A 13423-nucleotide genomic window follows, 5' to 3' on the forward strand; every position below is an offset into this window, starting at 1 on the left:
CAGCCTTCGATGCGTGCATTGCAATTGTGAGTCACCTATAGATTCAGAGCCAAACGCCCACCCGTCCATCCCTTCCAATGCCTGCTGGCATGGACCTGCTCCATGCTTCCCTGCTGGAGTGTCTCAGAAGTGTTGTCAAGCGGCGCTTCCCGTCATCTCCCCCCCTGCCTGAAGGATGATTAAGTTGAAAAGCCAACAAACCGGAGCAGTGAGGTGCTCCTACTGCTACATCCATTGCTCACTTTTGGGCCAGCCGTGCAGCCCTGTTGAGGCTCGCTGCCCAGCTGAGGGGGCGATGAGGGCAAAGCAGGGACTGGCAGTGGGCTGGGGTGCCATGAGAGCACCTGTATGGGGTGGTTTACTCACATTGTCCACCACATTGGCTGTGTCGGGGCAGCAGTGGTCGAGGACTGCAGACTATGGCAGGGAAGCACTCCACCACAGGGAGTGCAAAACCAGGTTTTCTTCAGCCTTCTGTATTCATGTGGTATTTCAAATTGGTGTTTTCTGTTTGAAATAAAGCTCAAGGATCTTTCCATGAGCATGCACATGTGTGTGCAGTCCTGTAGTGTTGGGAGGTAAAAAAGTAAGAGAAACCCACCATGTGCAGGTGAGGAGCAGGGCTGTGGCTTTAGGGAGATGCAGAGCCTGCAGATGTGATGCTGAGTGTATGGATAACACCAGCATCCCCCTGTCCCAGGTCTCACAGGCTTGCCTGCAGCCCCTTGGGGTGGCTTTGGCGCAGAATGGCCAGTTTTGGTGCAAGGGAGGTCAGTGCACACAAAGCAGTGCCTTACCAGGACCAATTTCATCAAGCGAAAGCAGCTGAGAGCAAAGATGGGCAAGGACCTAAAGCAGCGAGGTGTGCAGGTGGAGGGGGCAGCTGGGGCTGGTGGGCAGGTGAATTTTCCTTTCAGGCCCACTTTTACCCCACAGGCAATAAAAAAAGATGAGTTTTGCTAATCTGACCCTTCCCATTGGGATCACATCGACGTGGAAGCAAGGCCGTTCTCCCCACTGATCATGTCGGGTTGTGGCCAAGGCAGGGGCACTGCCAGCCCTGCCTGGGGGGAGCCAAGGTGGCTTTTCATTATTCATGGGTTCTGTCTGCTGCAGAAAGCTGGGAAGAACAAGGATTACTTTGCCAAGATCCATGCCTCCTGCAGGCAAGGCTTCTGATAAATAATCCTTCCGCTCCCAAGTCATGAATTTTTTAGCGTGATCCATTTAAAAGAAGACTTAATTCTAGTACGGTTGGCCACGCAGGGCTTTTCTGATAGAAAAGTGGAGGCAAGATTATTAGTGAGAGGGCAGACGGCTGCCCAAGGGAAGCCCAGCATTTTCCTCTAGCTTAGCTGTGACCAGCTCCAACAGGGAACAAGTCCCTATGCTTGCCCCAGCTTTCATTTCCCAGTAGTAAATAAGGATACTCAGGATTAACCACCCAGGTAAAACACTTGGAAATCTAGAAATGCAAAAGAGCTAAATCTATTGCAGAGGGATAATAGAACTTTAACAATCAATAGGTGTCATTTGCAACCCAAGAGTTGAGAGCTCCAAACAGACAGGGATTGAATGGTAGGGTTTCACCTACCACCCGTGCAGTCAGTGCAGCAGGAATGAAAGCTCTCTGGCCACGAGGCATGGGCAGAAGGTGATGCTCTCTACTCCTTAAATGAGGTCAATAAGGAGAAGTAAAAAAGAAGCAGAGGAGGAAAAACCCATCAGAAGTCCAGTTTGACAACAAGGAATCATAGAATCATAGAATCACTAGGTTGAAAAAGACCTCTTAAATCATCGAGTCCAATCATTACTATCTGCCACTAAATAAAACCATCATTATCAGCTCATTCAACCATTCTTGGCTGTCCTCAGAGTGTATGTAGCCAAATTCTTTGGGGTTCTCTCTGGAGACCACGCCCGGGTGCCAGTGCCCTTGCAGCTTCCACTACAAGGGCCACGAGGAGCAAGAGACAGGATGAGGGCTGCAGCACCCAAGCAGCTGCTGAGTCACATTGAGACCAAGAGACCCCACTGCTCCTCCAGCCGCAGGAGCATCCGGAGCCAGCTGGGCTGCCACGGGCGGCACCAGGCAGGAAGCAGATTTGACTCTATCTGGCATCTGCTGCTGATGTTGTAGCCTGACCACAACTGCTTTACAGTTCTTTTTTCCGCTCTTTGAAATGGAAGAACACGAAAGGAGGGCAGGCGAGGTCTCCTCCAGGGAGCCTGGTCTCTCTAGAGCATCTCTGTTTTCTGTTCAAGCTGGCACCAAACAAAAACCCCCTTAGGAAAAACTGCCCCCAAATTAATGCAGGCCTTCGACATGGGATCAAAATCAACCCTCAGCAGTGCATTAAACCAGGAAGCGGCACATACTCGATTGTGCAGCTACTTAATATGCATCTAACAGCAGTTGAGTTGCCTCTCACTAAAGCAGAGCAGAGCCTGACCTGGGCACACAAACCCTGTGGCACTCAGCCCACTGCAAACAAGCTTTCCGCAAGTCTGGTTGTAATTAGACCCCAACCATCCCCTCACTCAAAACACCATCACCAAAGATCAATGCTTTCAGCCCAATTTGTGCCCAGAAAGAGGAGGAAAGCAGCCCAACGCCTGTCCAGGGGCCACCACCTGCCTCGGTGAACGGCATGTGCGGAGACAAGAGGCCCCTGCCAGGGCTCTGCTCTAAACCTGGCTGGAACTACAGCATCACAGGGATTACCACACCGTTAAACAAAAGCTAATTGTCAGGTGCAACTACAGTGTTCAAACAATGAGCCAAACCAACTCGACTCGCTGTTCAGGCCACCCAAGGATCTCTTCTGCATCTCCCCTCACATCCCTCTCCCCAGCACCTCCAGGATCCCGACCACTCGTCTGCTAAACACACCAGTTATGACGATGCATAATTAATGCTGGGAATTGCATTATGTATGCATATAAGCATAATCTCACTTGTAATTACAGCCAGTGGAAAACCCACCAGGTCTTGCTGCAGAAGAACCTGCTCCCTCCTGGCAGTCTGAAGTCAGAGGGGTGAGCCAAGCAAAACCAGAGTCTTTGTGTTTTTCTGCTCTTTGATCTCCCTGCTATCCAAGCAGAAGACTTTAATGGCATCCGTTTAGGGTTGTGGGTTTTTTAAGCACATAGTTTTTATTATTTAAACAATAATAAAAAAAAAGGAGTTTGCAGTCTTCACACAATTGGCAACCACACCTGCAAATGCCCATCCTTGCGGTGATGCAAGAAATGTCACTTGAGTTGCATCATTCCTGGTTCCCACAGTCTGGAAACATATTTCTAAGCCAATTCCCCATATGCCTTCCCATTTTTCCTCTGGAAGCTGCTGCTGTGCAGTGGGCCAGGCTCTCCTGAGCCCCTTGCCAGTGGATGGGCTGAGCAGGGTTGGTGCTGAGACCCAGAGTGTGGTCCTGTCCCCCTGCTCATCCCAGGAGAGCTGCAGGAGGACACAGTGTGTTTGCCCAAAAGCAGGAGCAGGAGCACGGGTAGAGGGTTGGGACCAGAGGCACTTCAGGGGAAGGTTTGCCACGTCCCCGGGCGCTGGCTGGCAGCTTTCCCTTCTCCTGCTTGCAGCCTCTGGAGGTGCTGCCCTCTCCTCCCGATGGCCTCTTCCAGCCTTTCCCACATAACGCAGAGCTTAATTGATGCATTAGGAGCAAAGAGCTAAAGTACACACACTTTCCCAGTAAAGCTAATTTTGTACAAGCTATTAGGGGTTTGAGTGCCAGTGGATGACAACAAGATCAGAAGATGCAGAGAGCAGCTGCTGCTCTCCTTGCCGGGGATCCCGGGATGCCTCACAGCAGGCTGGGGTGAGGGCATGGGGCTGGCCAGGCTCTGCTCTTGCCCCGTGGAATGGGATGGACTGGGATGAGATGGGACAGGACAAGGGCATGGAGGTCACCAGGCCATCCTGTAACATCCTCCTGCCCTGTGGGATGGGACAGGACAGGATGGGACAGTAGAACAGGATGGGATGGGACAGGGTGGAATGGGATTTGATGGGGTTGAAAAACCCCCGGTGAATTTTCAGAGGATGAGGAAAACCATCTGTAAAGGTTCCTGTGTCATCTGAACATTTGGCTACACATATCAGAGCCTTTGCTGACAGTCTAACCTCTTTATTCACAAATTTCCTTCCCTCCACGAGAGGCTGCACCACAGAAACAGGTTCTGCACCAATAGCTTTGCACACAGAGTTCCATCTCTTAGGCTGAGTTATCTCTCTGACCCCAGACACAGCCCGGCTTAATAATTAATGACTTTTTTTTTTAATTACTGGAATACTGTGTAGATTCCTCTAGTTCACTGAAGGAGGAAACCAGACCTACTCTCAGTGCTTTAATAGGAATCGACTGAAAAGTAAAGCAGCCCACGCTCTGGGGCAGAGCAGGCTCCCCAGGACGCTCTCCCTGTCAGCCAGGCTAAAACCTGCTGGGAGGTCACACATTTGAAGTTTTTCAAGTTTGCGGCTTCCCACAATTCTCTGGATAGTTTTCAGCCACGGAAAACCAGTGGGCTCTTTAAATAAGTCACCAATTCTCCGAGACACCAAATACTGTGATTTTGCAGCATCAGTGGTGCCGGCTGCTTCCTGGTACCTCTGGGGATAATCACACATCAAAAAGCCAAATATTAAAAACAAGTCATGTCTGAAAGTGCTTCTCCACACAGAAAACCAAGGACGTTTTTCTTCTTGGAAAGGGCTTTGACCCATACGTGGGACACCACCACAGGGTTCTGCCCTGGAAAACCTTTTGCCTCTGACAGTTGTGCAGCAAAGCCCCACCACCGCTCATGGGTAAGATCAGAGCTGGTCCAAACCCTAAATAAATCGGTGTTTTTGTTCCCTGGGAAATTTTGACATATTTTGAAATGAGCTGCGAATTTTTAACATTCATAGTTGCCTTTCAGTATTTTGAGTCAAAATATTAATTTTTTCACATTGAATAGTGTTAAAACAAAAAAAATGCTAGAGCATGGCAGCCCTTCAAGCTGTTAACAACATTTTACTCTGAGATGTTCCCATAAATAGGAAAGACTAGATAAATTACACTGCACGACTTCAGACAACTAACACAAACTCATGGGCAAAACTAACAGGAAATGAAACCTTTCTTCACTAAAGCGTAGATGTACACTGCAAGCCCGACCTCCAAAGTTTTCCTTGTCTGACCCTGTTTTTAAAGGACCTTTGAAAAAGTTCATGTTTTATTTCCTTTGTCAGAAAGGATCTGTGCAGTTTTGCAGAGTGAGTTACAAAGAGTTTTCCTCACTCGCTGCATTTACTCTCTTGCTGGTTGCAATCCCTGGAAAGCGATGGCAAAATCACCCCTGGGATTCAGCCCAGCTGGGCAACAAACCAGCTGGGCAGTGAAAGCAGCTCCTGCCCAGGCTGAAGCTGTACCACAGATGTCCCAGCCAGAACTGGAAGGGCCAACTCTCTGCCAGGAGTCATTAGAGTCAGGGTTAGGCTTAGAGTTGTCTCTGCGTAGAGTTGTCCAAGACACCTCAAGGAGGTTGTAACTCATACTTGAGTTAAAACAACCACTAAGCAGTGATGAGACTCTCCAGCACCATGGGTTGGGGGTAACCCTTTTCCTCCTCTGGCAAACACATTATATATTTTTATGTTATCACAGTCATTTCTGCATTGAAGGTCAGATGTGCTGCAGGAATGCAGCTCTAACCAATGCGTGGTACCTGTTGGGCAGCTCTGCATAGCACCGCCGATCGGCACACGTGCTCTGGGCGCCACCCCACCGCACGCACAGGGACAGAGGGACCGTCCCTGCTTTGGGGGTCATAGAATCATCACAGAATCATAAAATGGTTTGGGTTGGAAGGGACCTTAAAGATCATCCAGTTCCAACCCCCCTGCATGGGCAGGGACACCTCCCACTGGCTCAGGCTGCCCAAGGCCCATCCAACCTGGCCTGGAACACCTCCAGGGATGGGGCAGCCACACCTTCCCTGGGCAACCTGGGCCAGGGCCTCACCACCCTCATGGTGAAGAAATTCCTCCTTATGTCCAGTCTAAATCTGCCCCTCTCCAGTTTACACCCATTGCCCCTCATCCTGTCACCACAAGCCTTTGTAAACAGTCCCCCCTCAGCTTTCTTGTAGCCCCTTTCAGATACTGGAAGGTCACTAGAAGGTCCCCCCCAGGCACAGCTTGGCTTGGGCAGCCTGGCAAGAGCAACCCAGGGGCTGGACGATCCTTTGGGTTGGTTTGTTTGTTTAGTGGTTATTTTAATGTTAACTTCCTCATTAGGCTGCAGTCGCAGTAAATCAAGCTGCCATACTCCTCCCCCACAAAAATCCAAACTATGGCCCGTGTTTGTTACCCCCACACGCATCCTGCCCGCTCCGGCCAGCCTCCTCCAGCCAAGGAAGTTAATCAGCTAATTAAGAGAGAAACTCTGGTCTCACAGCCTCTAACCCAGCGTGTGTCTGACAAGACAATGCTTAATTAAAACAAATCCCCACACTATTTGCAAACAATCCCTTTTTTAATTACAGTGCATTGCCTGTCAGAATAATATTTTTAATGAATTGTACAACACTGCGGCCATCTCCCATCCACTACTGAGACTCAGCAGGACATGCTCATTTTCTTATATCTTCTTCTTTACCCTGCACAAACATTCAAAGATCAGAAAACATCTGGAGAAAACAGTGCCAAAACACTGTGGTGATGGCCATGGAGGGGTTGGGGTGTTACGAAACTGGTGGTGCCTGAGGGCACAGGACTATGCGTGTATGAACTCCCCGACAGCTCCATCCCAGCACCAGGGCTGCAGCCAAACTCCCGTTGCTGCAGGTCATGGATGGATGATAAAAGCCAGCAGCTTACTTGTGGCCATGGGTTTCACATTTTGCATTTCAGCATGTGAGCTTTGCAGGGCTGGCGGTGTCTCTGCAGCATGGCTTGACCATGCTGGATCAGGTTTGGTAAGAGGACACTCTCCCTTCTCCAAAACCACCTGGATCCAATCTTTGGAGCAAGTCTGAGAAGAAAAAGAGGTGCACAAAGCCATCCCACCTCAACTGCGACAAATATGCAGGACAAACTACAAGCTCCAGCATAGTTTTAATGCTTGTCTTCTCCTTTTTTTTTTCTAGGGACAAGGTGTGAACACAGCCAGATTTCAGTTCTAATTAAGCCAATCCCAACATATGCAGCAACAATGAGTGACCTGAGGGACAGGGTGGCACGCAGTCGGTACGCGCTGTTCTCCAGGAACAATGACATTAAGGATGAAGTGGGAGGCCACCACGTTTGCATGGAGGCTGAAGCTGTGCGGCACAGACGCTCCACGCCTGGTGGGGAGACAGCTGGGCCTCCTCCAGACTATTAAAAAAACGAGGAGATGACTCAGCCTCCCCCTCAAAGCACGGCAGGAGCCGTGCGTGGAGACAAGCCACTTGGCTCCTGCAGCCAGAGGCAAGCAGGTAGAGATGGCCCCAGCACGCACCTCTGATCCACAGCCATGGGATGAGGACCGCTGGTCCACAGGGCTCCGAGCAGCATCCCAGGGGTGCTCGCGGCTGCAGCACCGAGATGCGCTTGGCAGGCAGCGCGCTTTGCTGAAAGGCATTACCGACTTGGCAAAGGACGCTGCCTTCCAGACAAGAAGAGACACGAAGTTGTTGACACATTTCTTCCTGTTCCCATTCAAAACTACATTGCAAGTGGTGCTGCGAGAAAGTCACGTGCCAGCTTTAACAGATTTCTTCCCAGAATGAGTCTTCAGCTCAGAAGGGTAAGACATGAGGGATTAAAAAACTAATACAAAATGCTGTTTGCCCGAGAGGACTGTCACAGCACGCTCAAATGGGGTGCCAAATTCTGCACTCATTTCTGCCCTGTAGTAGCCTGAACTGATGCCACTTAGAAAGCAAAAGACTTAAATAGCAGTTTGGTTCATGTAATTATTAATAACCACTCTATTGGGAAAGAATTTACAAATAACATAGAAGAAACTGTCATAACTGGGGACCTTCAACGGCAGCACTACAAAGCAGTGCATGGGATTAGGAGGAGAGGAAAAAAAAAAGAGGGAAAGGACTGGAAACGAGCCCTTCCTCTGCTGTCCATGTGTCCGTCCAGCAGTGTGCTGGGTAGTCAGCATCCCTCCAGTCAAGTGGGGCGCGAGCACTGCCCTCCAGGAGCCAGGCTGTAAGGCACCAGGGAGAGGAGCACTGCGAGTCACTGAGACAGGGTGAAACGTAAAATGCCAGAAAATAACTCCGGGAGTGGCAAGGCCTACATTTTAGCGCTGAATATGAAATGACACAGAAGAGGCATGTGAAAAACAGAGTTAGGTTCTAGCAGTTTCTAACGCTGGGTGCCGCCTGTGGGACGTCACGCTGCACCTGCGTGTTGGGGCATCTCAGGGCATGCAGCCCCATCCTGTCCCATCCCGTCCCATCTCATTTCATCCTGTCCCATCATATTTCATCCCATCCAGTCCCTTCCCATCCTGTCCCATCCTGTCTATCCTGTTCTATCCTGTCTGTCCCATCCTGCCCTGTCCTGCTCTGTCCCATCCCATCCCATCCCATCTATCCTATCGTGCCCTGCTCCATCCTGTCCCAGCTCATCCTATCTTGTCCCCTCCCATCCCATGCTGTCCCATCCCATCCAATCCCACCCCAGCTGGTCCTGTCCCATCCATCCCATCCCACCTCACTCCATCCTGCCCTCACAGCAGCAGGGTGGCACTTGGCTCTGCAGCAGCCCCCGGCCACAGCGTTCAGCTTGGGAACAATTCGGGGTCAGCAGGACCCCGTGTTGCAGCACAGACTGCAGGAAGGGACCACAGGGGAGCGGGTCACAGCCCTGCAAGGTTCGGCAGGAGGGTGTGTAGCTGCTGGGTGCTGGGCACTGCCCCGTCCTTGTGAAAAAGGAAGGCTTTTGCATGCATCTGTTGAGCAGGGAGATAGCTGCATGTATGAACTAGCAGGTGGATTAGGTTCTGCTGTCTTGAAAGCAGAGCGAAGGCTAAATTCCCAAGAAACAAAACAGATTGGGAAACAGCAGATTGCCCAGTTTACCTCTGGGTGAGTCAGAAAGAGGCAAACCTGGCACGTTTGCTCTCTGGCAGCAAGTGGTGAGGTTCCTCCAAAAGAAAATAATCAAAGTAAGTTTGAATGCACGGTGTGTTAGAGTTCAATTAGTGAGACAGCGCTGGACACAAACCCGCTGAACCCGAGGCATGAGTGGGAGCCCCGGTGGCAGAGCTCACTGTAGCATCTCGGGTGAGCTGCAGTGGCTGAGGCAGCGCGGGGGTCAAAGAGGGGCCAGAAGGGGGTGGCAGGCTGGGAACCAGGGAGCGAGAGGCCAGGAAAAAAAGTGGGGGCCAAAAGGGTTTGTTAGGGCAGAAATTATGTTTAGCTGAAAGGAATGAGATGCTCAGAAAAGTCATGATGCCAGGAAGAAGCTGGGAGGTGAGCAGCAGAGAGAGAGAGGCTGGAAAAAAATCCGAGTCTGAAAAATGTAGGGCTGGGAAAGGAAAGGGAACGGAGGCTGCAGGGAGGGGGAGGGTGTGCAGGGCAGGTTGCTGGCTAGGGGGCCTGGGGAGGGGTGGGATGCTGGAGGAGGGACAGAGCGGTTGTAGGAGGCTGAGAGAAGAGCTTTGGGAGAGGAGAGGGAGCCTGATAGGATAGGAGAGGCTGGAGCAGGGAGGCCAGAAAGGTGACCAAGGGGGCAGTCTGTGCCTGCTCCCTGGAGTGCACCCCACTGGGCTGCTCTCACCCACTCCCCCATCGCTACCCTGACCTATTTTTTTATCGATAGAATCATAGAATAGTTTGGGTTGGAAGGGATCTTAAAGCCCATCCAGTTCCAACCCCTCTGCCAAGGGCAGGGACACCTCCCAGTGGCTCAGGCTGCCCAAGGCCCATCCAACCTGGCCTGGAACACCTCCAGGGATGGGGCAGCCACAGCTTCCCTGGGCAACCTGGGCCAGGGCCTCACCACCCTCATCGAGAAGAAATTCCTCCTTATGTCCAGTCTAAATCTGTCCCTCTCCAGTTTATACCCATTGCGCCTCATCCTATCACCACGAGCCTTTGTGAACAGCCCCTCTCCAGCTTTCCTGTAGCCCCTTTCAGCACTGGAAGGTCACTATAAGGTCTCCACGGAGCCTTCTGTTCTCCAGACTGAACCACCCCAACTCTCTCAGCCTGTCCTCGTATGGGAGGTGCTCCAGCCCTCAAATCATGTTTTTAGCCTCATCTGGACCCGTTCCAACAACCCCATCTCCTTCTTACGCTGAGGATTCCAGAACTGGACACAATACTCCAGATGAGGTCTCACAAGAGGAATAGAGGGACAGAATCACCTCCCACAACCCGCAAAGTAGGTTTGCAGTTTTAGTGACCAAGGTGATGCCGTATGCTCCCAATCCCTGCACTGCCATTGAGTGAGGAATCGGGTGCAGCAATCGGTCACACTGGCAGCCACGGATTTGGCAAATCCTGCCCTCTCTCCCCGAGTGGCCCAGCTTGGGGAAACCTTTACCGGGCCAGGCTGGTCGGCAGCTCTGTGCAGCCCTGTCTGCTGTGGCATCTGCATTGGGCACTGCCAGGCTGCCACCAACACAAGCGTTGTCATCTGCACCACTGCCTTCCCACTCCTGCGCCGGCACACAGCCTCCACCAGCTGCCAAGCCAGCACCTTTGGCTGCCATCACCTTTGCCCTTTGTCAAGACTAAAGGCGTGCAGACACCGGTGAAGTGCTGCTGAAGAACAACTGTGCAGAGAGCATGGGGCTTCAGAACAGGCTGCTCCGCAGGAAAAGATGAGCAGAGATACTTTAATTACAGACTACACTGATACTCCATCATAGCAATTCACTAATCAGCTGAAGAGGTAGGTTATGTTCAGGCATACGTTGACCTCCTGGTTTTCCATGTAATTTCAATATAATCAATGCCCCCCTTGATTTTAAGTTTGCCAACCCCCTTCAAAGGGCTACGACCATCCCAGCTGCAGCAGCACCAGCAGCACTGGGGCAAACACCTCTTCCCCGTGTTGGTATTTGCTTATTCTCCCTCCGCAGCAGCCCAGGGAGGAGAGGGCTCCTGCACGCACAACGCTTGCTGCTTTAGCCTGGTCACTGCCTCTGCTGCTCTGGAAGGGCTCCGGGAACCAAAGGCAAAGGGTTTTCCAAACTGAGAGAGATTTTTGCAAACAAATTGCGGATTACTGGGATCACAGTGTTGTAGCAATGGAAATCAGTGCTGCTGGCTTCAAAGTACACTGGGACGTCCCAGCCAACTGATTTTGCGTTACAGATAACACACATCAAAGGGCAACACAGACCCAACCCTGCACCACACCTTAGAGATGTGTGTTCTCCAGGCAGTGTGGAGTTGGTTTAGAGAACAGACTGTTAAAGTGACCATGATAACTGGTGTTTGGAGAAATGAACACAGCACAGCAGCAGTGAGGAGGTTAGGAAGGAATGCTGAAAGATGCTCAGGCACCCACAGAGAAGTTTCACAGGGCAAATTAAATTCTTGTTATTTCCCCCGAACCTCTTCCATAAGTTGCTCCTTTTCACTCTGTATCTGTACGTCTATTTTAGGATGAAATTTTCAATTCAGCACAGATGTTCAGAACTGGGTTTCGTGCAGTAACAACCTTCTCACATAATTTCCCTTTTTGCACTAGAAATTATGAACAGAGGAAGGAGCTGGAGCCGGCAGCAGCTGTCAGACACACCAGATCTATTCCCCTTTTCGCCTCGGGCTGTTGCTGCTAGCCCTGTGACCACAGCGACAGATCTCTTCGCCATCAAGTGTCGGTGTCTCTTACATCCCTCCCGTCTCAAATCCCACACTGCACAGCTAGGCAGTTTGTGATCTCCAGCTCTGCAAGGCACTTGCTGGGTGCCACTGGATGCCTTCTCTGGCTACGCTGCGGGGTTCCCAGCCCTCACCCCCAACACCAGAGTGAGACTGACCCGCTTAGCACGTGCGCATGTGATATGGACAAAGATAACAAAGATATCCAATGTGATATGGATCAGCTTTGCTGCAGGGTGTGTGGCACGGTGACAGCCCTGTGAGAAGCTGTGACTGGCCACAGGCACTGTGGTGGAAGCACATGAGACTAGCAGTGCCAAACACAGAGCAAAGGGCAAAGTCAAGGCGCGGGTGGGTGTCTGCCCATCTCCTCCTGCACAGCTCAGGCTTATTTCCACCTCTGTGGGTCTCACAGACCTGGCCACCCCCAGGTTTGGCCCCTGAGCATCACCAGAGTCATCCAAACCCAGCACTCAGTCCCAGCTCCTGCCCACCCTGGTAACGGGGGGCAGCGTGGGGGCTGCTGGGTGCAAGGGGTGACCTGTGCCAGGGGAGAAAATGCAAACCCACAGCCCCAGGCTGGATGCCCACTGCCTGCACCAACTGTTGCCACACTCTCCGCCTCGTGACAGAAACACCCATGAAACAGAGCGCAGTGTATTTGTCAGACTGGGAGCACAGCAGCTCTCAGCGCCTGACGCTGGTTTCTCTCCACCACTAACGAGCGTGTGCTAACTGAGAGAGATTGGTGCCGAGCCAGGATCTAGGTCACGCTTCTCACTCGAGATTTCAGCACTTCATGCTTCCACTGTGGCGGGTCTCACGCACGCGTGCCCAGGGAGCACCGGAGCCAGCAGCACCCCGGGCTGCAGCACCACCATCCGCATGCCCCATCCCTGGAGCTGTTCCAGGCCAGGTTGGATGGGGCATTGAGCAGCCTGGTCCAGTAGGAGGTGTCCCTGCCCATGGCAATGAGGGTGGAATTAGATGGTCTTCAAAATTCCTTTCAACTCAAACCATTCTATGATTCTACGATCACTGCCACCGCTCAGCACCGAGCCAGCCTCCAGCCTCCCCCAGGGGTAAATGTGCTCCTGCTGAACCAGCCGGCGGGCACCAGAGCGACTCTGTCACAGGGCAGCAAAACAGACGGCGAGGGAAGGCATCACTGCTCCCACTGCTCAGCAAGAGGTGGCTGCAGGGACAATCACAGAATCACCAGGTTGGAAAAGATCTCTCGAGTCATCGAGTCCAACCATTCCTATCTGCCACTAAACCATGTCCCTGAACACCTCATCTACCCGTCTTTTAAACCCCTCCAGGGATGGGGACTCCACCCCTTCCCTGGGCAGCCTCTGCCACTGCCCGATCACCCTTTTTGTGATAATTTTTTTCCTGATATCCATTCTGACCCTCCCGTGGCGCAGCTTGAGGCCATTCCCCCTTGTCCTGTCCCCTGTCCCTGGGGAGAAGAGCCCAGCACCCTCCTCTCCACACCCTCCTTCCAGGCAGTTGCAGAGAGCAATGAGGTCTCCCCTCAGCCTCCTCTTCTCGAGGCTGAACACCCCCGGGGCCCTCAGCC

This window comes from Cuculus canorus, chromosome 9, assembly GCF_017976375.1.
Source record: "Cuculus canorus isolate bCucCan1 chromosome 9, bCucCan1.pri, whole genome shotgun sequence".
NCBI classification, from domain to species: domain Eukaryota; kingdom Metazoa; phylum Chordata; class Aves; order Cuculiformes; family Cuculidae; genus Cuculus; species Cuculus canorus.